Source organism: Tiliqua scincoides, chromosome 2 (assembly GCF_035046505.1).
Source record: "Tiliqua scincoides isolate rTilSci1 chromosome 2, rTilSci1.hap2, whole genome shotgun sequence".
NCBI classification, from domain to species: Eukaryota; Metazoa; Chordata; class Lepidosauria; order Squamata; family Scincidae; genus Tiliqua; species Tiliqua scincoides.
Window position 1 is genome coordinate 267966375 of NC_089822.1, and position 25369 is coordinate 267991743.

The 25369-nt window shown below is 49.6% G+C and overlaps 1 pseudogene; it reads left to right on the forward strand.

The window, feature by feature from the left end:
- Positions 1–22421, forward strand: part of LOC136640531 (zinc finger protein 721-like) — a 33089-nt pseudogene extending 10668 nt beyond the window's left edge.
- Positions 22422–25369: the final 2948 nt, after the last annotated feature.

The following is a 25369-nucleotide window of genomic DNA, read 5'->3' on the forward strand; positions in this document are numbered from 1 at the left end:
GAGATTGGTGGGAGCCTGGCGGTGAGAAGAGAAGGGGCTGGGACAACTGGCAGGGACAAGAGTGTGTGGAAGGAGAGACCAGTGACATTAGGAGAAAGGGCCCAGCCAAGGGGAGGGAGGAATTGGGCAAAGTCCCAAGGAAAGGAGAGGCAGCCCCAGAGTGGGGGCCTGGTTTCCACAGACCCTTGAGATCCAGCCAGCACCAGGGCAAGCCCTCCTCTTCCTTTGCCTACCAGTCCATGGTTCTAGTCAGTTCCTGCAGTTTGACAGGTGGGCTGGGCTTCGAGACACTGTGGCCGGCCACCCACTGTGGTGGGCAGAAGAGGAGCCTTCTCTTGAAGGACCAGAGCCTCTAATTCTGGAGCCAGCCGGAGTGACGTATTCCTGAGGGGAAGCTTCTCCAGGGAGGCCCTGCCATTATTTGGGTGAGGTTAGTTGTCCAGCCCTGGCCTTATCTGGCCCAACAGACTCCAAGGAGGGCAGTGACAAGACAAGTCCTTCCAACTTGCCAGGGAGATCCTTGTAACAAGCTCCCCATCACTGGCAGAATCGGAGGCTGGGAGGGAGGAACAGCTAAGCTTGGAAAGCAGAAGGACAAGGGCATGAGGGGGCATTTGGAGAAGGGGACAGGAGATCAGGGGCTGGGGGCACCAAGGGGGAGCTGCTGGCAGGCTTCTTAAAACCCTGAGCTGGAGTGAGAGAGACAAGCTGGCTGAGGGATCCATCTGCAGCCCTCCCCAGATGGACAGGTAGCCCCTGTGACAAGGGAAAGTTCTGCCCTGAGGTTGAGAGGGATGTGTGACTCCTTCCTACCTTGAGCTCCGAGGTCCCTTTTGTTGAAGAAGAACCCACCCTGGAGAGCACAGTGAAAGTGGTGTGCCCCATTGCCTGTATACTGTCAGAGCTTCCCCCAGTGGCTGGTGGTTGATGGGGCCTGGGGAAGATGCAGCGTCACAACCAGGCCTTCCCTGTTGGTTCTGGGCTTCCCAGAGGCGGGGGGGATGGGAACAGACACCGCAGGGCTCAAGGTGCTGGATTAGGCTTTGAGCTGGAAGAGGAAACTTTTCCTGTGCCTGTGTTAACTCCATCCTGGAGTAAACTTGGATCCTGTGAGGCTGAGCTGTCTGTGTCCAAGGAAGAGAGAGATCCTCCTAGCTGCTCAAGCCTGGTGTAGAGTCTTTCATGGCCATTGCTCTGGCCTGGTGGTGCAAAGTGGCCTCCTTGCCTGGTGTGGCTGGTTCCCTCTTTTAGTCTCTGTGGGATCTGAGAAGCTGACTCCCTGCCTGCCATCTCTTGATTCCCAGTTCAGATCCTCTGTGCGTTTGCATCCTCCTGATACAATGCAAGGAAACCTGGAGCTTGGCTGCTGGTGTGTCCAGCAATCCTAGAATTGAAGGGCCGTGAAGAGGAGCGCCTGCATTCCCTGCTGCAGGAAAAGAGACCCAGACCAAGTCGTTCTGTGAAGGTTCTTGAACAGTGGGGCAGAAGGAGTGGGGCAAAGGGCTGGGGCTCCTATAGGCAACATCTGCAGCAGAGCGAGGCAAGAGCAGGGCTCCTCACAGTTACACTCTCCCCAGGCATTTCCTCTCTGGCAGGGTAGAGATTCTGGCCTTTAACTTCCTCATCAGTTTGCAAAGAGGGATCCATCTTTGATTAGTTCCCCCCCCCCAAAAGAACCAGGCAGCTCCCAGCTCCTGTTTCCCCCTTTTTATTACCTCTCAGACCCATCTTCCCTCTCCTGGTCCACAAGGCAAAAGCCCAATCACCCTCAAGTTACCTAACCAACTTCTGCTCCCAGGAGGGCTGTATGGTTGGAGAAGGATCCAGGTTTGTGCTCTGCTTTGACTTCTGAGCTAGAATGTTGAATTCTGAGCTATGCAAAACAACAGCACAGGTATGCTGTTTAATGGGAACTGTCTTAGATTTGCAGCCTAAACGGATGTCACTTCCAGCCATGACATCACTTCCAATGGGGCCCAACAGACTTTCATTCTAAAAAGTGGGTCCTGGTGCTAAAAGGTTTGAGGCCCACTGGTCTAGAAGACCAAAAGAAGGATGACTAAATTTGCCAGTTCCACCATTTGGCTTAGATCAGGGGAGCCCAAACCCTGGCCCGGGGGCCACTTGTGGCCCCTGGGGTCTCCCAATCTGGCCCGCGCAAAGCTACTTGGATGGGAGACCGCCTGGGAATACCGGGTGCTGTAGGCTTTTACCATAGTCTTTCGAGACTGAAGGTTGCCAACCACCATCAAAGCCCCCAATCTCCAATGAGCCTCTGGCCCTCCACACACTTTCTGGGGCCCGTGGTGGCCCGAAGCAGTTGCTCTCAGCATAGGACAACTGGTTAAGCTCCACTGCGTGCTGTTTCACGACCTGCTTTGTGCAAGGTCTTTTATAGGCCTTGAACTATTGGAAGAGCTTTCTTCATTCATATAAGTTCCACCTCTAATATATTCATCTATGTAAATTTATATAAATTTATTCAAATTTAAAATGTCAATTAATTCTTAAATTAATGCTGCCCTCAGTCTGAAAAGCGACATTCGGGTGGAGCCAGTGGATAGTTCCCTGCAGCGTGTTTGGGAAAGCAGAGCAGCTGGCTGCCTGGGAGGTGTTTGGCCACCTTCGTCCCCTTGGCTGCCTGCATCCCTCCATCCCTCTTTTCTTTCTTTCTTTAGCAGGACAGAAGCCACCCCATACAAAGCACCGCGTGCTGAAGGGGAACATCAGTCCTCCCCCAGGCAGCTGGAATGGCAGCTCCAGAGCAGCCCCGTCTCTGCGGCCAGAGTTCGGACATGCACACGTTTGCTCCATCTTGGGCAGCAGGACCCATCCGCTGCTGTGCAGTGACCCTACTGCACCCCCCTTCCTGGCCCTTTGCCTCCCTGGGGCCTCCTCCCTCAGCTGCCACCAGCTCAGCCTAGTTTTCTGCAGGAAAAGGTCAGATCCCAGGAAATTCTGGGCCCCTCCTTTGGCTCCCAGCCCCCTTTCTGACCATGAGCCTGGGTACAAATTACCCCTTGAACCCCCTCTCCCAGGCCCTACTACAGGGAGCCCACCCAGGAGCAGATCAAACACCAGCGCTCCCCCCTCCCGTCAGATCCTTCCCACCCAGTGCAGCCCAGACCCCCTTAGGCCCCACCGGACTGCAGACTCAAGAGGGGCTGAGACCCGCATGAGGGGAGGAGGCAGAGGGGGGCTTCCCACTCGCTTCACCCCCCCCCCAATTTGCTCCTCTAGCAGTGCAGAGTCGCTGCTGTTAACCCTTGTGGTGCCGGGCAGCCTCCTGCACAGTGGCATAGCCTGGGGGGGGGCAAAGCACCAAGTCCTGCAGGGCAGGGCCTAGAAAAGGAATTTTATCAGAGGGTACAAAGTTTCTTCTGGGCCCCTTCCCAAAGGGGAAGGGAGCAGTGGGAGCAGGCAGACCGGGGAGGCAAAATAGGGCAGGGGGAGGGTGCTGACAGCCACGAGAGTCTTCCCACCCAGTGCAGCCCAGGACCCCCTTCAGGCTGCAGACTCGCCAGAGGGGCTGAGACCCCACGAGGGGGGGAGGCAAGGGGCAGAGCAGGGGGGCTTTCCCACTCGCTTCACCCCCCCCCCATTTGCCCCTCTAGCAATGCGGAGCCGATCCCCCGCAGTACCGGGCAGCCAGGAGGACGGACTCCTGCGCAGTGGCGTAGCCGGGGGGGGCGAAGAACCAAGACCTGAAGGGAGCCCCCTCGGAGCCAGTCCGGGCCAGGAGCTCTTTCTGCTGCGCGGCACTGCGAGGGTTAAGCAGATCCACTGGGGGGGCGGAGTGGGGCAGCCCCTTCCTCCTCGGCCTCCTGCTGGGCGGGGCCTGCAGCCTCTCCAGGAGGAGTCCCAGGTCTGCGGTGGGGAGGGGGAAACGGGGAAGCCATGGGGAGGCTCGAGGGCCATGGGGCAGAGAGTGGGGAGCGGGCTGCGGCTGTCTTCCCCCTCCCCGCCTGCCCCTTCGGCTCTGTCTCTGCGGGGCGGGGGGCTGCGAGAATCGTGGGAAAGGCAGAAGCGAAGGGGCGAGGCGGCCCCTCAGCAGGGAACGGGGGGGCAGGGCACAGGAGCACGTGGGGGCACTGAGGACCCTCCCCGTGGAGACCCACCCGGAAGGGGGAACAGGCTGCCCAAGACCCTGCTCTGGATCTGTGCCCTAAAGACCTGCGCCTGTACTGAGAGGCAGAGATGACCCCGTGGGGGTGAAGGGGCATCTCCCCCCCAGCCAGCCCCACTTGCAGCCTCGCCCCACAGTCTGCAGGGCGGGCAGGGGCAGCGAGAGCGTCGGGGCAGTGTTGGGGGAGGGGCAGGCAGAGCTCCCCTTTGGGACCCCTCCCGCCCCAGGAGTGGAGCAGCGTCAGGGGAGCAGGCAGGGCCGCCCTGGAGACCCCTTCAAGAGCTGGCACTTCAGGGGTGATGCCAGTCCCAGCTGGGAGCTGCTGCTTCCTGCTCTCAAATGTTCCCCAACGGGCCTACGTTTTACCCCTCGCTTCGATCCGCCTGCCCCAGCCCTCAAAGCAGGGCCCCATTTGCTGACCTTGCAGGGACAGCCAGCTGATCTGGAAGAAGGCAGTCCTTCAGGCTCCTCCATCCCAGACTGTGTGGGGTTTCAGAGTTCCAAATGGCATTCAGGAGCCCTCCCATCCAAAGCCTGGACCTCTTCCCTTTCCAGAGATCCACCAGGGAGAAAGAAATAGCGAAAAATGGATGTGGAGCTGATGGGAATCCTTCCAGCATCTGGGATTGGTCCAGGGAGCAGAGAGGTCATTAAGGAGCTGAGCCCCAGAAGGAGGCAGTGGGGAGGACAAGGGAAGAGCTCTAAGTGTATGTCCTGCAGAGAGTGACCTCCCTGAGTAGCCTGGATGCATCTGCAAGTTTGCAAAGCTTGAGCTGAGAGGGGTGGGAAAGAAGCCCCCAGGTGGGGAGGGAGGCCCAGGATCACAGCCCAGCCAGTGGAGGGGAAGGGGAGGGGGCCGAGAAGGCACACTGCAATAACCCCCCCCCCCCCAGCTGCCAATAGCATGCTGAACTCTTGGTCTGCTCTTGGGTGCCTTTGTTTCAATGGGGAGGGGTTTTTGATATGGGCATTGGAAAGGCTGGAACAAAGTGGGCCAGAAGGAGGCTTCATCACTGAAATCAATGCCAAAAATAACAGGATGAGGTGGAGACACTGGAGAACAGGATTTTAGACCTAAAACGGAGGGGCCAAGTACTTTGTGACTCCAGTGTATTACTTCATGTTACCTCTTCAATTTATCTACTTAAAATTGTGTTTTATTTGTTTAACTGTCAGCATCTTTGCTGATTTCAACAGTGGCCGGGGCAAGAAAAATAAAAAGAAACTGCTGGACTTTGCAGCTGAAGATCTTTCCGGCACTCCTGCCTGAGCTGAAAGCCCGAGATTTTGTTGAAAGGTTGATGCTCTCAGAAGAAGGAATTGAGGAAGATGAGCAGGAGGAGCGACCGAGCAGGGAAGATCCAGCCCCAAATGTCTGCTCTGCAGAGAGGAGCCACCTTACCCAGCCTGCATCAAAACAGCCACGTCTTCCAAGGTGTGTGTCTCAGTGTCTCCCCTTTCCAGAGGTGCAGAGATAACTGGGCTTCCACCTCGGGCTGAAGTATTAGTGCTGGGCAACAGGACGTCACCTGGAATGGATGCAGCTCCTCTCTCAGGGACTGAGCTTTGGGGAAGAATAGCAGCAGCAGGAATGACATAGTAGGAAAGGCAACCCTTAGAGGGCCTAGAAAGAGGCATGTTTTGCAAGGAGTTTGAGGCTGCAACCCTATCCATGCTTACCTGGGAGTAAACCCCACTGATTATAATGGGACTTGCTTCTGAGTAGACATGTATAAGGGCCCAATCCTATCCAGTTTTGCAGTGCAGGTACAGCCATGTCAATGGGGCATGCACTGCATCCTGTGGTGGGGAGGCAATCACAGAGGCCTCCTCAAGGTGTGGGAATCTGTGCCAAAAATAGCAGGATAAGGTAGAACATTTTTTCCCTTACCTCATGTGAACATGGGAGGTCTCTGCACGGTGGGCATTCGTGGCGGGTTGACAGCGAGAGGAGAGAGGATTTGGAAGGGTCGTGGAGGCTTCGGTAAAGTTCGATACCAGCGGTTTATTTGGCTGACGCTCTTTACATTCATCTGGTCCTGTTACAGCACAGGACCAGGAGACATCAGCCCTTTAACAGGAACTCTGCCTGTTCAGTGTCAGAAGACAGGGATTGCCCCAAGAAATTGATTGGGTCCCATGACTGAAGGGAAGTCCTGGGGCCCCAGAGGGCTGTCTCGCGTAGGGTGGCTCGTCTGGGAATGGGCTAGGGTGCTGCAGCCTCCCCTTCCCTTGTTCTGCCACAGTCTGCCTCTGCTGACTTGTCCATTTGGCGAGTCGTAGGGCCCCTGTATTGGGTGAATTGGGCAGGCTGCCTTTGGCCCCCACCATGGGCCTAGTCTGTATTCCTGAGTGAGGGGTTGTTTCCCCCCCCAGGATATGCACCCTTTGCCCCTTTCTGGGGCTTCCCTGGCCCCCGTGAAGTCAGAAAGGTGAGAGGTGATGCCCCAGAGGTCACTGCTCCTACCGCTGCCTCTCACACCCTGGAGGGATCCTGGGGAAGAGCAACTGCTGTCTCCGCAGCCAGGCTCCTTATTTACCCAGCAGCCAGGTGGCCAGGCTCTTCCCTTTCTGGCTGTGACTGTGGCCAGGATCTTGGGCCTAGGAGATATAGCTGCCCATTCAGCGGCTTGCCCCATTGCAACATAAGAACATAAGAACAGCCTCACTGGATCAGGCCATAGGCCCATCTAGTCCAGCTTCCTGTATCTCACAGCTGCCCACCAAATGCCCCAGGGAGCGCCCAGATAACAAGAGACCTCATCCTGGTGCCCTCCCTTTCATCTGGCATTCTGACATTGCCCATTTCTAAAATCAGGAGGTTGCACGTACACATCATGGCTTGTACCCCATAATGGATTTTTCCTCCAGAAACTTGTCCAATCCCCTTTTAAAGGCGTCTAGGCTAGACGCCAGCACCACATCCTGTGGCAAGGAGTTCCACAGACCGACCACACACTGAGTAAAGAAATATTTTCTTTTGTCTGTCCTAACCCGCCCAACACTCAATTTTAGTGGATGTCCCCTGGTTCTGGTAATATGTGAGAGTGTAAAGAGCATCTCCCTATCCACTCTGTCCATTCCCTGCATAATTTTGTATGTCTCAATCATGTCCCCCCTCAAGCGTCTCTTTTCTAGGCTGAAGAGGCCCAAACGCCGTAGCCTTTCCTCATAAGGAAGGTGCCCCAGCCCCGTAATCATCTTAGTCGCTCTCTTTTGCACCTTCTCCATTTCCACTATGTCTTTTTTGAGATGCGGCAACCAGAAGTGGACACAATACTCCAGGTGTGGCCTTACCATAGATTTGTACAACGGCATTATAATACTAGCCGTTTTGTTCTCAATACCCTTCCTAATGATCCCAAGCATAGAATTGGCCTTCTTCACTGCCGCCGCACATTGGGTCAACACTTTCATCGACCTGTCCACCACCACCCCAAGATCTCTCTCCTGATCTGTCACAGACAGCTCAGAACCCATCAGCCTATATCTAAAGTTTTGATTTTTTGCCCCAATGTGCATGACTTTACACTTACTGACATTGAAGCGCATCTGCCATTTTGCTGCCCATTCTGCCAGTCTGGAGAGATCCTTCTGGAGCTCCTCACAATCACTTCTGGTCTTTACCACACGGAAAAGTTTGGTGTCGTCTGCAAACTTAGCCACTTCACTGCTCAACCCTGTCTCCAGGTCATTTATGAAGAGATTGAAAATCACCGGTCCCAGGACAGATCCTTGGGGCACACCGCTTTTCACCTCTCTCTATTGTGAAAACTGCCCATTGACACCCACTCTCTGCTTCCTGGCCTCCAACCAGTTCTCAATCCACGAGAGGACCTGTCCTCTAATTCCCTGATTGTGGAGTTTTTTCAGTAGCCTTTGGTGAGAGACCGTGTCAAACGCCTTCTGAAAGTCCAGATATATAATGTCCACGGGTTCTCCCGCATCCACATGCCTGTTGACCTTTTCAAAGAATTCTATAAGGTTCGTGAGGCAAGACTTACCCTTACAGAAGCCATGCTGACTCTCCCTCAGCAAGGCCTGTTCGTCTATGTGTTTTGAGATCCTATCTTTGATGAGGCATTCCACCATCTTACCCGGTATGGATGTTAGGCTGACCGGCCTATAGTTTCCCGGGTCCCCCCTCTTTCCCTTTTTAAAAATAGGCGTGACATTTGCTATCCTCCAATCTTCTGTCACCGTGGCCGTTTTGAGGGACAAGTTGCATACCTTAGTCAAGAGCTATGCAACTTCATTCTTCAATTCCTTAATAACTCTTGGGTGGATGCCATCAGGGCCCGGTGACTTATTGATCTTTAATTTATCAATGAGGTCTGAAACATCTTCTCTTTTAACCTCTATCTGACTTAACTCCTCGGTCAGGAGGGGCCGTTCGGGCAGCGGTATCTGCCCGAGGTCTTCTGCCGTGAAGACAGATGCAAAGAACTCATTTAATTTCTCTGCCATCTCTAAGTCTCCTTTTATCTCCCCTTTCCCTCCCTCACCATCCAGAGGGCCAACCGCTTCTCTGGCGGGTTTCCTGCTTCTAACATATTTGAAGAAGCTTTTATTATTCCCCTTCATGTTGCTGGCCATGCGTTCCTCATAGTCTCTCTTGGCCTCCCATATCAACTTCTTACATTTCTTTTGCCACAGTTTATGTTCCTTTTTATTCTCCTCATTAGGGCAAGACTTGCATTTACGGAAGGAAGCTTCCTTGCCCTTCACAGCCTCTCTAACTTGGCTGGTTAGCCATGTGGGCACCCTCCTGGATTTAGTGGAACCCTTCTTTCTTTGCGGTATACACCTCTGCTGGGCCTCTATTACTGTTGTTTTAAGCAGCCTCCATGCACTCTGGAGAGATTGGACTCTTTTTACCCTCCCTTTCAACCTCCTTCTAACCAGCCTCCTCATTTGAGGGAAGTCCGCCCGTCGGAAGTCAAGGGTTTTTGTTAGAGATTTGCCTGGTATTCTTCCCCCAACGTGCACATCAAAACGGATCGCAGCATGATCACTGTTCCCCAATGGCTCAGTAACGTTTACATCTCTAACCAGGTCCTGCGTACCACACAATATTAAATCCAGAGTCACCTGTCTTCTGGTGGGCTCCGTGACTAGCTGCTCTAAGCCACAGTCATTTAGCACGTCAAGAAATCCGGTTTCCTTATTGTGACCAGAACACAAATTGACCCAGTCAATATGAGCATAATTGAAGTCCCCCATGATTACAACCCTGTCCCTCCTTGTCACCTCCCTGATCTGTTTCCTCATTTCAAGGTCCCCATCCGATTTCTGGTCTGGAGGACAATAGCACGCCCCCAGTATTAAATCGCTGCACAAGCCTGGTAATTTAACCCACAAGCATGCGGCCTCTGCCTCAGCCTCCACTCTGCCCAGCGGGCGTGCAGCCAGGCTACCTGTTTGGCTCCCGATCAGCTGGGAGAGGCAACCACGGGAGAGGCACCCACTTCCCTGCCCCCCTGGCTGGGCTTTTCTCCTTCCTGTCTCCTCCTGGGCTTGCCCTGGCTGCCGTCCCAATGCCGCCTCCTTCCGGCTTGTTGCTGCCCCAGCACGGGACTCCTCCCTCGCTCGTGGGGGTTCCTGGGCATTGGCGGACCTCCCATTGTGGACCTTTATGGCCCTGCGGACTCCTCTCTGAGGCTCTTGACGGGGTCAGAAACTGTGTTTCCATTTTACCGGAAGCACATAAAGCCTCGGGGAAACCTCAAGAAGCTTCCCTGGCACAGTCAATGGTCAAATGAGGCTCCGTGAATGCGGGGTGGCGACATTCCGCAGAGGGGGTGCCATCATCGACCTTTGCCCCAGGGCACAGGGCTGGGGGGGGTCTGCCATTGTTTCTTGGGCGTGCATTGCAATTCCACCTGTGCTGGAAAGTTGCATAGGTTGGAGGATTGAGAAGAAGAAGGTGACTAGATAGGAAGAGAGAGAAGAAGAGGAAAGAGCAGGCCCTCTGAAAACACAATTTACAGCACAGTCCTATCTATGTGTGAGAAGTAAGTGCCATGCGATCAGAGAGATTACTCCCAAGAAAGTCCATACAAAATGATAAACTTATGAGCCAGTCCTATCTCCACCCAGCACTTGTCTTCTGCGTGCTGCCTGGGAAAAAGCTGTCACAAACCTGCCATAATGCATGTTGCTGCGGCCAGAAGGACAGAGGCACCAGCGTGGAGGACCCCCAAGAGCCATTCCCTTCCAAGCGGTGGGAGGCATTCTGGGGCAGGGGGAGGTTGGAGCAAAGGCAGCGCAGGGGAGAAACTGGGTGGCAGGAGAGTGGTGAGGAAGGTGGTTCAGGCCAGGGGGAGATGGGGATGGTGAGGGAGGCTGCCAGCAGAGCCTTTCCCCTCTCCTGCTCCTGAAAGCTCTGCATGAATCTACTCTGATCTGTGCCGGCAATTGAGCTGGACCAGTTCACAGTAGACCCGTAGTGGCTACTGGGGTTCGACAGTAGATTAAAACAAATCACTCTGCCCTGCCATTTTTGGTACGCTCCCCTGTGCAGGAATGTCAAGAGCTGGGCTTTGGGAGAGAGTGCACTGGAGTAGCTGGTTCTGAAATGCCCAGATAGATTTGGCCTGGACCTCTTTTCCCCCCTGTTCTTCCTCAGCTCATTTGCTTGGTTGGGGACAAGGCTTCACTGTCCCAAAGGCAGCAGAATGCGAGATAATGGAAATTGGCCTGTGGAAATCGGCTCCTGACCTTCCAGTGCAGTTGAGCTCAGTAGCATCTTTATGCCATTTAAGAATGAAACTGCTCACGGGAGACCCCGCAGCACAAAATAGCCATGTTTTAGCATTCATATGATGACATTAAAGGTGCTGATAGGCCTGCGAGAGTCTAGGGAGGCCCTCCACCTGGGACTTCTCCACAGATACAACGTCCACTAGGACTATCCAAGCTGCCTCCATCCCAGGTCAGGTTGCAACAGGCCAAAGAGCCACGATTGTGCTCCTTCTGCACAACAGCTGCTTGAGAGTAGGTCTCTGAGCAGAGTGTGATCCTGTGCATCCTTTCAAGGGGGTCAGTCAGTCAGTGCCACGGCATCCAGTGGTGTTTACTTCTGAGTACACATCTCTAGATGCTTTAGGGATGCCACTTCCCTATTACATTAAGAACATAAGAAGAGCCTCACTGGATCAGGCCCAGGGCCCATCTAGTCCGGCTTCCTGCATCTCACAGTGGCCCACCAGATTTTTCAGGGAGCACACAAGATATTTGCATCTTACTGGCACTCCCCTGCATCTAGCACTCTGTTTACCCTCACACCTCCCGACAAAGACATGCACGTCTAGTCAGAAGAAAGTCTCATTAGAGTTGGTGAGGCTTGCTACGAGGAAAGTGTGGATAGGATTGGGGTGTTAATTCCTTGATTGGGGGAGCCGTTCGGGTAGCGGTATCTGCCCGAGGTCTTCTGCCATGAAGACAGATGCCAAGAACTCGTTTAATTTCTCTGCCATCTCCAAATATCCTTTTATCACCACTTTCCCTCCCTATCCAGCCAGAGGGCCAACCGCTTCTCTGGCGGGTTTCCTGCTTCTGACATATTTGAAGAAGCTTTTATTATTCCCCTACATGCTGCTGGCCGTGTGTTCTTCATAGTCTCTCTTAGCCTCCAGTATCACCTTCTTACATTTCTTTTGCCATAGTTTATGTTCATAAGAACATAAGAACAGCCCCACTGGATCAGGCCCAAGGCCCATCTACTGCAGCTTCCTGTATCTCACAGCGGCCCACCAAATGCCCCAGGGAGCACACCAGATAACAAGAGACCTCATCCTGGTGCCCTCCCTTGCATCTGGCATAGCCCATTTCTGAAATCAGGAGGTTGCACATACACATCATGGCTTGTGACCTGTAATGAATTTTTCCTCCAGAAACTTGTCCAACTGCCTTTTAAAGGCGTCCAGGCCAGACGCCATCACCACATCCTGTGGCAAGGAGTTCCACAGACCAACCACACGCTGAGTAAAGAAATATTTTCTTTTGTCTGTTCCAACACTCAATTTTAAAGGATGTCCCCTGGTTCTGGTGTTATGTGATATTGGAAAGAGCATCTCTCTATCCACTCTGTCCATCCCCTGCATAATTTTGTATGTCTCAATCATGTCCCCCCTCAGGCACCTCTTTTCTAGGCTGAAGAGGCCCAAACGCCGTAGCCTTTCCTCATAAGGAAGGTGCCCCAGCCCCGAAATCATCTTAGTTGCTCTCTTTTGCACCTTTTCCATTTCCACTATGTCTTTTTTGAGATGCGGCAACCAGAACTGGACACAATACTCCAGGTTTGGCCTTACCAACAATTTGTACAACGGCATTATAATATTAGCTGTTTTGTTCTCAATAACTTTTCTAATGATCCCAAGCATAGAATTGGCCTTCTTCACTGCCGCCACATATTGGGTCGACACTTTCATCAACCTGTCCACCACCACCCCAAGATCTCTCTCCTGATCTGTCACAGACAGCTCAGAACCCATCAACCGATATGTAAAGTTTTGATTTTTTGCCCCAATGCGCATGACTTTACACTTACTGACATTGAAGCGCATCTGCCATTTTGCTGCCCATTCTGCCTGTTTGGAGAGATCCTTCTGGAGCTCCTCACAATCACTTCTGGTCTTCACCACTCGGAAAAGTTTGGTGTCGTCCTCAAACTTAGCCACCTCACTGCTCAACCCTGTCTCCAGGTCATTTATGAAGAGGTTGAAAAGCACCAGTCCCAGGACAGATCCTTGGGGCACACTGCTTTTCTCTTCTCTCCACTGTGAAAATTGCCTATTGACTCCCACTGTCTGTTTCCTGGTCTTCAACCAGTTCTCAATCCATGAGAGGACCTGTCCTCTAATTCCCTGATTGTGGAGTTTTTTCAGTAGCCTTTGGTGAGGGACCGTGTCAAACGCCTTCTGAAAGTCCGTATATAAAATGCCTATAGGTTCTCCTGCATCCACATGCCTGCCGACCTTATCAAAGAATGCTAGGCAAGACTTACCCTTACAGAAGCCAGGCTGATTCTCCCTCAGCAAGGCCTGTTGGTCTATGTGTTTTGAGATTCTCTTTGATGAGGCATTCCACCATCTTACCTGGTATAGATGTTAGGCTGACCAGCCTATAGTTTCCTGGATCTCCCCTCTTTCCCTTTCTAAAAATATTTGCTATCCTCCAATCTTCTGGCACCGTGGCCATTTTGAGGGACTAGTTGCATATTTTAGTCAAGAGATCAGCAACTTCATTCTTCAATTCCTTAATAACTCTTGGGTGGATGCCATCAGGGCCCGGTGACTTATTGATCTTTAATTTATCAATGAGGTCTGAAACATCTTCTCTTTCATCCTCTATCTGACTTAACTCCTTGGTCAGGAGGGGCCGTTTGGGCAGCGGTATCTTCTGCTGTATCTTCACAGCGAGGTCTTCTGCTGTGAAGACAGATGCAAAGAACTCATTTAATTTCTCTGCCATCTCCAAGTCTCCTTTTATCTCCCCATTCCCTCCCTCCCTCCCCATCCAGAGGGCTGTATTGGAATCGCAGAAGATCTGGTGAGGAGGTAGATGTGGTGTCAGCAGTGGCCCCTTTAAGGGTAAGGCCTGGGCATCCAGCAGAGTGTGCTACACAGCTGCAGCCACTTGAAGGCAATAGGGCCCTCAGGGATATAACAAGCACCTGAGGCAGGAAGAGGGGTGTGGGTTGGAGAAGAAGTGCAGGTTGGAGAGGAGACTGTCTTGGTTTATTGACTTTGACTTGGATACTCTGACTGACTTACTTTGGAATCTGACCTTGGACTGTGACTTGGCTTATTGACTTTGAACTCTGCCCTGGATACTCTTACTGACTTTGTGACTAATGGACTAGTGGAGACACTGGAGGTTGGTGTGTGGCTGCTGTGCCCAAGACCTGCTGACCTGCAGGGCAGAACCAGGGTCATTTGTTGGGGGAAAGAAGGGGAGCTAATTTGCTTAAAGTGGGCATAATTCTCCAGGCAGAGAATGGCCTTGGAATCAGGCAAAACACCATAGAGGACCAGGTGTCTGAAAACACAGGACAAGAATGTATGACAAAACTAACTAAAAGCTACAAGAGGGGGCTACATTATAAAAATGGGACCTATAAGAGCATAAAGGTGGGGGGAAAAACTATATATGCAGTATTATCTTCATTTTAGATGTCAAAAGGGTTTTGTGGCTCCCGAGGTTTTTTTTCCTCCGGAAAATGGGTCCAAATGGCTCATTGAGTGTTTAAGGTTGCAGACCCCTGCACTCACTTTATACTCCTAGCTGGCTCCTCCTCCCTCCCTCCTTGATGATTGGAAGGGGGCCTGGTCTTCCCAGGTGAGATTACATAAGCTCAGGAAGACAAAAGGCTGTTGATGAGCATACTCCACTCTGCAGGCTCCTGAATGTGTTGCTTGGATTAGCCTAATGGGGCTCTTATCACCTCCTAAAGGTCAATGACTGTGCTAAATTGCCCTGTCTGGTTGGGAACTGGTTCTTTCTAGGTTCTTACCCTCCTAGTTCAGTTCTCTTAGGCTGGACTGTTTTTTAACCTCAAGCTAGTTTTTATTTGAGTTTGTTTGTTTATTTATTTATTGCTCTCACCTAGATCTTGTGTCACAATTTACTGAACTGTTTAGATGATGTTCTAACTTAGATTAAGTTTAACTTGCATTAAGTATAGGGTTAATTTAAAACCAAGTACAAAAACTTGCTTTCCACTTTATCCTCCTCTGTTTTATTTATTTTCCCAAGTGCCTGACCCTTGGGCTCTTACTCATGAGTAGGACTCTGCTCCTGCTCAGAGTACACCCATTTACGCACCTACATATTTATTTTTATTGCCCTCACCTAGCTCCTCTGCCCCACCTCGCTGGACTTTTAGATTCCCTCCCTTAGGTTAGATTAGATGCTAATTTAGGTAAAGCTTAGGTAAAGCTAAATTTCAATGTTGATTTAAGGTTGATTTAAAGTTAGAAGACAAGGAGTTAGGAAGACAAAGAGTTAGAAAGAGTACACTTACCTTCTCCTTCTCCTCCTCCTCCTCCCCTTCTCCAGAACTCAGAGGTCCACTTGCCTTCTCCTCGCCCAGATGCTAAACTCATGGTGCCTTATCTGGCACTTTGTTCCCAGAGGCACTTGGTGTCCCAGAGGCCACACGCTCTCCTGCAGACCACCCTCATCCAGGCTTGCTTCTATACTAATCCCTCTCCTCCTGTCCTTCTGGGGGTCCCTGCTACTCCTTGTAGGTCTGGGGGCCAGTGGCCAAAGTTACCACGGAAGTCTCCGAGGCAGAGACTGCTCTGTTGAACACCAGGGAGAGTCCACTCTTCAGGTGGATTGTCCAGGAGGGTGGCCGGGGTGAGTAATGATGGGTTCCCTTGCTCTTGTATGCCTGAAATTCAGGGCCTGCAGTTCTGTTTCCTGAGCCTGTGTGTGGGAGGTGCTCTCCAGCAAACTCTCCCAATTTTGGAAATGTGTTTCACTGCCACTGTTTAAGAATGCAGATGCCGAGACGAGGAATATAATTTTAAAATGAAGATAAAAATACAACATACGTGTGGAGCAGCAATTTTCAATATTTTTCTTCTCCCAGCACACTGGCTTCTATGGTCTTCTTTATGGCCTCTTGGAATGTCACTTCCAGCTCCCAGGAGACTCTTCCGGGTTCTGGGGTTCTGATTCTAGGGCAACTGTCTGTAATAATGTCTTCAGAGCTGGTGGAGGAAGAGGGACAGACAATGCATTACTACAGACAGTTGCCCAAGAAACAAAGCTGCAGACCTGGAAGGGATTTTCAGCTATTTTCAGCCACTGTGCCCCAAACTCCCACGGCACACCTGTGGACCTTTTGCTGCACACCAATGTGCCACAGCTCACCAGGTGAAAATTGCTGGTAGAGAGGATTGCACATCACCCCACTTTTGTCTTCCTTGCAGGAGGTGGAATGACTCTCACACTATGTACAAGACTGTCTCCTCTGTCCCAGAGGCCACGCGCGCTTCTGCAGTTCCTTTTTATTCTCCTCATTAGGGCAAGACTTCCATTGACAGAAGGGCTTCCTTGCCCCTTACGGCCACTCTGACTTGCCTCGTCAGCCATGCGGGCACCTCCTGGACTTAGAGGAACCCTTCTTCCTTTGCGGTACACAGTTCTCCAGGGCCTCTATTACTGTTGTTTTAAGCAGCCTCCATGAACTCCGGAGGGATTGGACTCTCTTTACCTTTGCTTTCAACCTCCTTCTAACAAGCCTCCTCATTTGAGGGAACTCTGCCTGTTGGAAGTCAAGAGTTTTTGTGTCACATTTGCTTGGCACTCTTCCCCCGACATGCATATAGAAAAGGACAAGCATGGTCACTGTTCCCCAATGGCTCACCAACATTGACATCTCTAGCCAAGTCCTGAGTTCCACACAGTATGAAATCCAGAGTCACCTGCCTTCCAGTGGGGTCCATGACTAGCTGCTCTAAGGCAGTCTTTTAGCATGTCAGGGAATCCCATCTCTCTTTCATGACCAGGGCACAAATTGACCCAGTCGATATAATTGAAGTCCCCATGAATACAACCTGTCCCTCCTTGACATATCCCTGATGTGTTCCCTCATTTCAAGGTCCCCTTCAGGTTTCTGGCCCCGAGGACAATTACATGCCCCCACTATTACCCCACTTGAGCCTGGCAGTTTAACCCACAGAAATTATATGGTGGAGGCAGACCCACCTTCCATCTCAACTCTGCTAGATTCTACCCCTTCTTTGACATAAATGGCCACCCCTCCTCAACACGTCCACTGCTAATCAGGATTCTCTCTCCGATCCAGGAACCGGTGGACAAGTCAATGAAGATCTGAGGGAGCCTTGGGGGATGTCATCGGACATTACCATGCTGGAGGTAGAGGAAGAGACTTTTAGAAAGCAAGATGGATCAGAGAGGGAGGAGGGAAGGCAGACTAAATGCATTTGTCTCCATGAACTCCCAATCAAAGAAGAACATGCCAAGGTAAGGAGATGTGAGATGTGTCCTTTGCATGAGGAAACTACCAGTATAAGCACACATCCTACTTTCCATGAAAGGAGGCACACAAGGGAGAGAACTGCGCATCAAGAAAGATCAAGGAAGCAGGAGGGAAACCACACACTGAAAGGGAGAAATAAATCTGATGCTTGTCAGGGTAGCAATTTGAACATCCTCCCAGTCAATACATGGAAAAAAACTGAAAAGAGGAAGAAAAAATGTCCTCAGTGTGGAAAGAGCTTCAACAGTAAATCACACCTTACAGTACATCAAAGAACCCACACTGGAGAGAAACCATATAAATGCTTAGAATGTGGGAAGTGTTTTAGTCAGCAAGCACACCTCACCACCCATCAAAGAACCCACACAGGTGAGAAACCATATAAATGCTTGGAGTGCGGAAAGAGCTTTAGTGCAAGTGGAGACCTCACTAAACATCAAAGAACCCACACAGGGGAGAAAACATATAAATGCTTGGAGTGTGGAAAGAGCTTCACTGAGAACAAAATACTGATTATGCATCGAAGAACCCACACAGGTGAGAAACCATATAAATGCTTGGAATGTGGAAAGAGCTTTAGTGCAAGTGGAGACCTCACTAAGCATCAAAGAACACATACAGGGGAGAAGCCATATAAATGCTTGAAGTGTGAAATGAGCTTCAGCTGGAGCTCAAGCCTGACTTTGCATCAAAGAACCCATACAGGGGAGAAACCATATACATGCTTGGAGTGTGGAAAGAGCTTCAGCTGGAGCTCAAATCTGACTTCACACATAAAATCCCACACAGGTGAGAAACCATATAAATGCTTAGAATGTGGGAAGTGTTTTAGTCATCAAGCACACCTCAGTTATCATCAAAGAAGTCACACAGGGGAGAAACCGTATAAATGCTTAGAATGTGGGAAGTGTTTTAGTCAGCATACACACTTCACTAACCATAAAAGAACCCACACAGGGGAGAAACCATATACATGCTTAGCATGTGGAAAGAGTTTCTCTAGAAGTGATATCCTTACTTTGCATCAAAGAACCCACACTGGAGAGAAACCCTATAAATGCTTGGAGTGTGGAAAGAGCTTCAGTGTGAGCTCAAGCCTGACTTCACATCTAAAAACCCACACAGGCGAGAAACCATATAAATGCTTAACATGTGGAAAGTGTTTTAGAAAGCAAGCACAGTTCACTACACATCAAAGGACCCACACACGAGAGAAACCATATACGTGCTTGGAGTGTGGAAAGTCTTTTTGTCAGCAAGTACACCTCATTAAACATGAAAGAATCCACACAGGTGAGAAACCATATAAATGCTTAGAGTGTGGAAAGAGCTTTAGTGCAAGTGGAGGCCTCACAAACCATCAAAGAACGCACACAGGTGAGAAACCATATAAATGCTTGGAGTGTGGAAAGAGTTTCAGTGTGAGCTCACACCTGACTGTGCATCAAAGAACCCACACAGGGGAAAAACCATACACATGCTTTGAATGTGAAAAGAGCTTCAGTGTGAGCTCACACCTGACTGTGCATCAAAGAACCCACACAGGGGAGAAACCATACACATGCTTTGAATGTGGAAAGAGCTTCAGGGTGAGTTCACACCTCACTAAGCATCAAAGAACCCACACAGGGGAGAAACCCTATACATGCTTGGAGTGTGGAAAGAGCTTCAGTCAGAGCTCACATTTGACTCTGCATCTGAGAATCCGCACAGAGGAGAAACCATAGAACTTCCTTGAGTGCAGAAAGAGCCTCAGTGTCTACTCATCCCATACTTCTCTTGAACAAATTCACACTGGAGAGAAACCTTTGAAGTGTTTAGAGTGTGGTGAAAGATTCTTCCACAGGAGAAGCTTTAAGACACATCAAGGTTTTACACACAGGACAGAGATCTCCTCAATGCTTTGGGTGTTGAATGAGCTTCGATCAGAGCACAAGCCTCTGTTTACATCAAAAAATCCACACAAAGACTCTTAGTACTGCTTGGAAAGAGTGTCGCCAGAGGTGGGGTGGAGCACCCTGTAAGCGGCCCCTCCTTGAGCCACCGGTATAAGCAGATGATTCTGTTATACTTTCAAGGCCTTGGAAGAGCCTTGAGATCTCTGACACTGTTCTGCACAGAGAACCAGCTCATGATCAGTTATCAGAAAACTAAGATCATGGCCTTTGCCAGGAGGCCCAAGAACCACTCATGGAAGGTCGATGTTCATAAGATCGAGCAAGTGACCCACTTTAAGTATCTTGGTGTTATTATCTTGGTGTTATTTTCCAAGCAAGTGGCTCTAGAAGGGTGCATGGCAAATATGTGGCACTGAATGCTTAGAGAAGCTCCTCGGCCTTTTATGCGCACTAAAGGAGACCGTTATTTCCCTGCAGTTCTTCAATTATTTCAAGCAAAGGTTCTGGCGCAACCATTGTATGGTGCTCGATCAGGGCCACTGACTACAGAATGCATGCAGTCCAAATTTCTGAGTCCTGGGAGTACCTCAAAGTATTTCCAATGCAGGAAGGTCTTTAGAGACTGGCCAGATTGAGGTTGAGGCCACAACGCTGATAAATGTCATGTTAGATGGGCTAAGATGGCCTTTCTGCCCAGCTAGCCTTGCTCCCCAAATCTTTCAGGATGACTGCAAAGTACTTGGACAAAGATGGTGGAGCTGAAACTGACGGTGCAGTGCGTGACAAGCTAGAATTCCAGACCAGCACCTTAAATTGGAGTAACTTACTTAAAAGAGGGCTGATAGTACATGGTGGGGGGATTTTCTGTTTTACTAAGTTTATTTTTACCTCTGACTCTATTCCAGCATTGAGATGTAAAGTGTTTTAGCTTCTTTGAATTATCAGCAGCTCATATTAGTTGGCTTTTTATCTTTAAATTTATATCTAACTTTAATATCATATTTTAGGATACAAATCGTAGTTTTAATCCATCTAAACTTTTATATAGTTCATGTAGCTGACCATGTAGTGGCACTATTCATTTTTTTAATGTTGTTCTGTGACCGTAATTAAGATCGATTGATTGATTGACAATCAAGCACTTCTGCAAACCAAAACAAAAAGGCAGGTCTCCAGCCGCTCTCCGTGGGCACTCCACAAGCTCTCCACAGGAAAGTGAAACTGAACACTCCACAACAATAATTGTATTCCAAGACGGTTAATTTGTAATCCAACAAATTTCAGATTTATAAAGTTAGAGTTATGCACTCAAATTTCCATAACAAACTCCGCAGATCTCATCCAAAGCTTCTTCTCACATCAACAAACAAATAAGCAGAGAAAGCCTCTTCCAGTCCTTCCTCTTCTTCCAGGAGGGGGAAAGCTTGCCCCTCCTTCTCCTTCTCTTAGGCAAAAGCTTAATCAGGCGGTCAATTAATCCCAGACACACACAATGGAACAACACTCACTTGCTTCTTTCAACTTCCTTCCCTGCTTGGAGCCTTCGGCTTAATTTCAACATTGAATCCTCACCATCACTGACATTGATGGCTGGGTTCCCTTGGAGAAAAAAACAGTTGGCTGGACCCTTCTTCTCTGAAACCATACACCATCTGTAGGATCGAGGCCTCTCCTGACCACTGATCCTCGAATATCATCAGACCCACGATTCTGGGAAGAAATAGCGTGCTTTCCAAGAGCTTTCCAGGAGCTCAGAAAAACACGATTACTCAGCCACCTCAGCCACTTGCCACAGGACTTGACAAGTGAAATAGGAAGAAAGAAGATATAAGAAGGAAGAAAGACAGGAAAAGGAGCAAAAGTTAGGAGCTCTCCTGCCCTGGAGAGCTTTCCAGGAGCTTTCCAACTTGGGAAAACTAACCCAAGAGGAACCGAAAGGGAAAGAATGAAAGCAGATAATACAAGACAATATAGAGAAATTAGTGGCGATGGGACAGCAACATACAAATCAATATCTGCAGATTCAAGCTAGTTTGGATGCATTAACTACACAACTAAATGAGCTTAGTGTGCAACTTAAAGATGTTATATCTGAATCACATGAGAAAAAACAGGATTATGGAAAAAGTACTCGAAATGGGAAAGCAACAAGCAAATCGATATTTACAAATCCAAATTAGCCTGGAAATCTTAATTCATCAGACAAATGAGTCTAATACACCAAACAGGAGAGGAACAAAAAAAGAGTAAAGAAGTGGAAGATAAATCCAAAACACTGGAGACAGGACAAAACAAACAATTGGAAGAGACAATGTTATTGGAGATATCTTAGAAGATAAAGACTCAAAAATCACCAGACCAGAAAGGAGAAGAAATACGACTAATTGATGCAGATTGGATTGATCAAGTGAAGGAAGAAGAAATACTTCAACCAACTGACATAGATTGGAATTATCAAGTGAAGGAGATGACTAATCAAGATGTTGATTTAGCAAGAAGAGCGAGTACATTAAACCATGATCTGTTAAGAGGAATTCATGTGAAATTTATTAGAAAAAAAGGTGGAAAGTTAAAGTCTAGAGAAGAGATTTGGCAGACCTGTGGATATCTAGGTTGGAGACAAGGGAATAGATAAAGATAGTAATTTGTTAATTTTGTATGTTAGAAATTAAAACTTATTAGATGTCAGTGAGAAGCTATATAAGCTTTATAGGTGATATGTAATATGTATAAGAATTTGTTAGCTTCATATTAATAGATGTTAGAATTTTAGAGGATAATTTTAATGACTTAGAATTAATTTTAGGTGATATTGTTTTGGATGTTTGCGTTTATATTTATGTATTTAGTCACGAGGATATATTAATTTTGGATATTATAGATAGAGAAATGATATATATAATTATTAGGATATTAAAGGTGGTTAGAATTTAGTATGTTAGATATTGGATTATGATATTAATTTTTGTGAGGATTTTATATGCTAGATACTGGAAGGACACGAAGATCCCAATGAAAGATGAATTAATAGAGAAAATAATGAATGTGGCGGAAATGGACAGATTTTTAGAGAGCTTGGACTAACAGTGAAACCGATATAGACTGAGTAATGAAAATTACTTTATGCTTGGTTGAAAATAAAGTTGTAGAAGTATAAGATAGTGTATTTAGATGAATGTATTATAAATATTATATTACAAATAACATGATAGATAAATGATAAATGATGTTAAGGGGCTAACGTAGAAGAGGAACTGGATTAGGAAATATGTAATGATGTATTAATTTATAGTGATGTATGATATCTTGCACCCTCTAATATTGTTTTTATGTATTGTATGTGTTGTATTATGTGTTATGTTATGTGTGTTTGTTATTTTGTTTTTGGAAAAATTAAAAAAAAAATTTTAAAAAGAAATTTCTGCCCTGAGGTTGAGAGGGATGTGTGACCCCTTCCTACCTTGAGCTCCGAGGCCCCTTTTGGGGAAGAAGAACGCACCCTGCAGAGTACAGCGAAAGTGGTGTGCCCCATTGCCTGTATACTGTCAGGGCTTCCCCCAGTGGCTGGTGGTTGACGGGGCCTGGGGAAGATGCAGCGTCACAACCAGGCCTTCCCTGTTGGTTCTGGGCTTCCCAGAGGCAGTGGGGGGATGGGACGGGACACTGCATGTCACAAGGATTAGGCTTTGAGCTGGAAGAGGAAACTTCCTGTGCCTGTGTTAACTTCATCCTGGAGTAAACTTGGATCTTGTGGGGCTGAGCTGTCTGACCAAGGAGAGAGAGAGAGAGAGAGAGAGAGAGAGATCCTCCTAGCTGCTCAAGCCTAGTGTAGAGTCTTTCGTGGCCATTGCTCTGGCCTGGTGGTGCAAAGTGGCCTCCTTGCTTGGTGTGGCTGGTTCCCTCTTTTAGTCTCTGTGGGATCTGAGAAGCTGACTCCCTGCCTGCCATCTATTGATTCCCAGTTCAGATCCTCTGTGTGTTTGCATCCTCCTGGCACAATGTGAGGAGACCTGGAGCTTGGCTTCTGGTGTGTCCAGCAATCCTGGAACTGAAGGGCTGTGAAGAGGAGCGCCTGCATTCCCTGCTGCAGGAAGAGACCCGGACCAAGTCGTTCTGTGATGGTTCTTGAACAGTGGGGCAGAAGGAGTGGGGCAAAGGGCTGGGGCTGCAGCAGAGCGAGGCAAGAGCAGGGCTCTTCCTAGTTACACTCTCCCCAGGCATTTCCTCTCTGGCAGGGTAGAGAGTCTGGCCTTACACTTCATCATCAGTTTGCAAAGAGGGATCTATTCTTGATTTCCCTCCTCCTCCCTCCAAATAGCCAGGCAGCTCCCAGATCCTGTTCCCTCCCCCTTTTTTTTTTACCTCCCAGGCCCATCTTCCCTCTTCTGGTCCACAGGGCAAAAGCCCAATCCCCCTCTAGTTACCTAACCAGCTTCTGCTCCCTGTTTTGCTCTCTCAGCCTGAGAAGCCCACAGACCATACAACAGGTCACTTTGCCTTCAAAGCCTTGGCTTCCCAGCCAGAGTCCCCACTTGTGTCCCCTTTCCTTGTCTTAGAAGTCCCCTTTCCTTGTCTTAGAAGATCTAAGACAAGGAAAGTTCCTAACAGGTGACTCTTATAAGTGACTTGGGCTCAACAGCCAATTAGAGATCGGAACCAGTAGAAGGTTCTAGTGGTGGACTGCAGACAGGTAACTCACTCCTGGAGAGTCACCCCTCCCAACCTGCAAACCTGTAGCTGGAGCAGATTCCCACTCAAGGTGTCCTTGGCCAATCAAGCCACTCTGGGAACAGCTCTCTTAGAGAGGAGGGCCAGCTGCTCCCACATCCCTCGGAGAAGCTGGCTCCTAATTCAGAACTTTCTCACAGCTGTGTCTGGCTAGCATGGTTCCAAGCATTTAACATGGCTTCAAGCAGAGGCCTATATTTTGTTGTTGCCCAGTTTATGCCTTTCCCGTGACAGTGCACAGCTTGGGAGTCCTGGACTCTCAGCTCTCCCTGGAAATTCAGGTGGCAGCAGTCACTAGAAGTGTGTTCACCCAACTTAAGCTGGTGTGCCACCTGAAACCAGGTGCCGTTTGGACCTAGCTCTGGTGACCCATACTTTAGAAACCTCAAGACTGGGCTACTGCAATGCGCTCTATGTGTGGCTACCTGCTAAAACAGTTCGGACACTGCAATGAGTGCAGAATGCAGCGGCCCGAGTGGTTTGAGGGCCAGATGTTAGGACTCAGCTGGACCACTGCTCCAGCAGCTACACTGGCTCCCCCTGGAGCCTCCCCCTGGAGATCTGCAGCTGCATTCCATCTTTGATGGGCATCTTTCTGGCTGCCTAGGTGCTACATAATCACCTTCCATTGAGATGTAAATCCTAGCAGCTAGGAAATGCAAGCCACTTCTTTGTTACTATTTTAGCTTGGTTCAGACCTTGCAATGCTACTAGGCCTGAACTGTACATATCCATGACAATGGGCCTGTCCCAGAAGATCTGGCCCCCCCCCCACACACATACTGCAGGACACATGTTGGACCTGGTGTTCACAGCTGGACACAGAGGCAGTGATTTGGATGTGGAGGAGATTAAGATCACTCCGTTGTCATGGACAGATCACTTTCTGGTAAGGTTTAGGCTTGTTGGGACTTCGTACCTCCGCAGAGGCAGGGGCCCGTTTTCTATGGTCCGCCCCCGGAGGCTAATGGATCCTGTAGGTTTCCTGAGGGCTCTAGGGGATTTTCCCACTGCCAAGACTGGCTTCTCATCTGAGGCCCTGGTTGACCTCTGGAATGGGGAAATGACCAGGGCAGTGGATGAGATTGCTCCGGAGCGACCTCTGCCACGTCGCAGACTCGGAGCGGCTCCTTGGTTTACTGAGGAGCTGCGAATGATGGAGCGGCAGGGCAGGTGTCTAGAGCGATGGTGGCAGAAAACTCGTGATGAATCTGATCAGACACGGAGTAGAGCTCATTATAGAGCCGGGTCCGGAGATCCTCTACACTGGTGATCGGATCCACAAGCCAGAGAGCTGCTGTAGCAGGCCAGTCTCCTCCCAGATCTGATACTGTGTTAAGGAGGGTCCTGGATAAAACCCTGGGCCGTCTGCATGGCTTGCAGCAGCAGTCAACATGCATGCACATGGCTGTGCCCCAGCATGATGCGCAGAGACAGGAAAAGGTCAGATCCCAGGAAATTCTGGGCCCCTCCTTTGGCTCCTGGCCCCCTTTCTGACCCTGGGCCCGGCTCCCTTGACCCCCCTCTCCCAGGCCCTGCTGCAGGGAGCCCACCAGCAGCAGATCAAACAGCAGTGCTCCCCCCTCCCGTCCGATCCTTCCC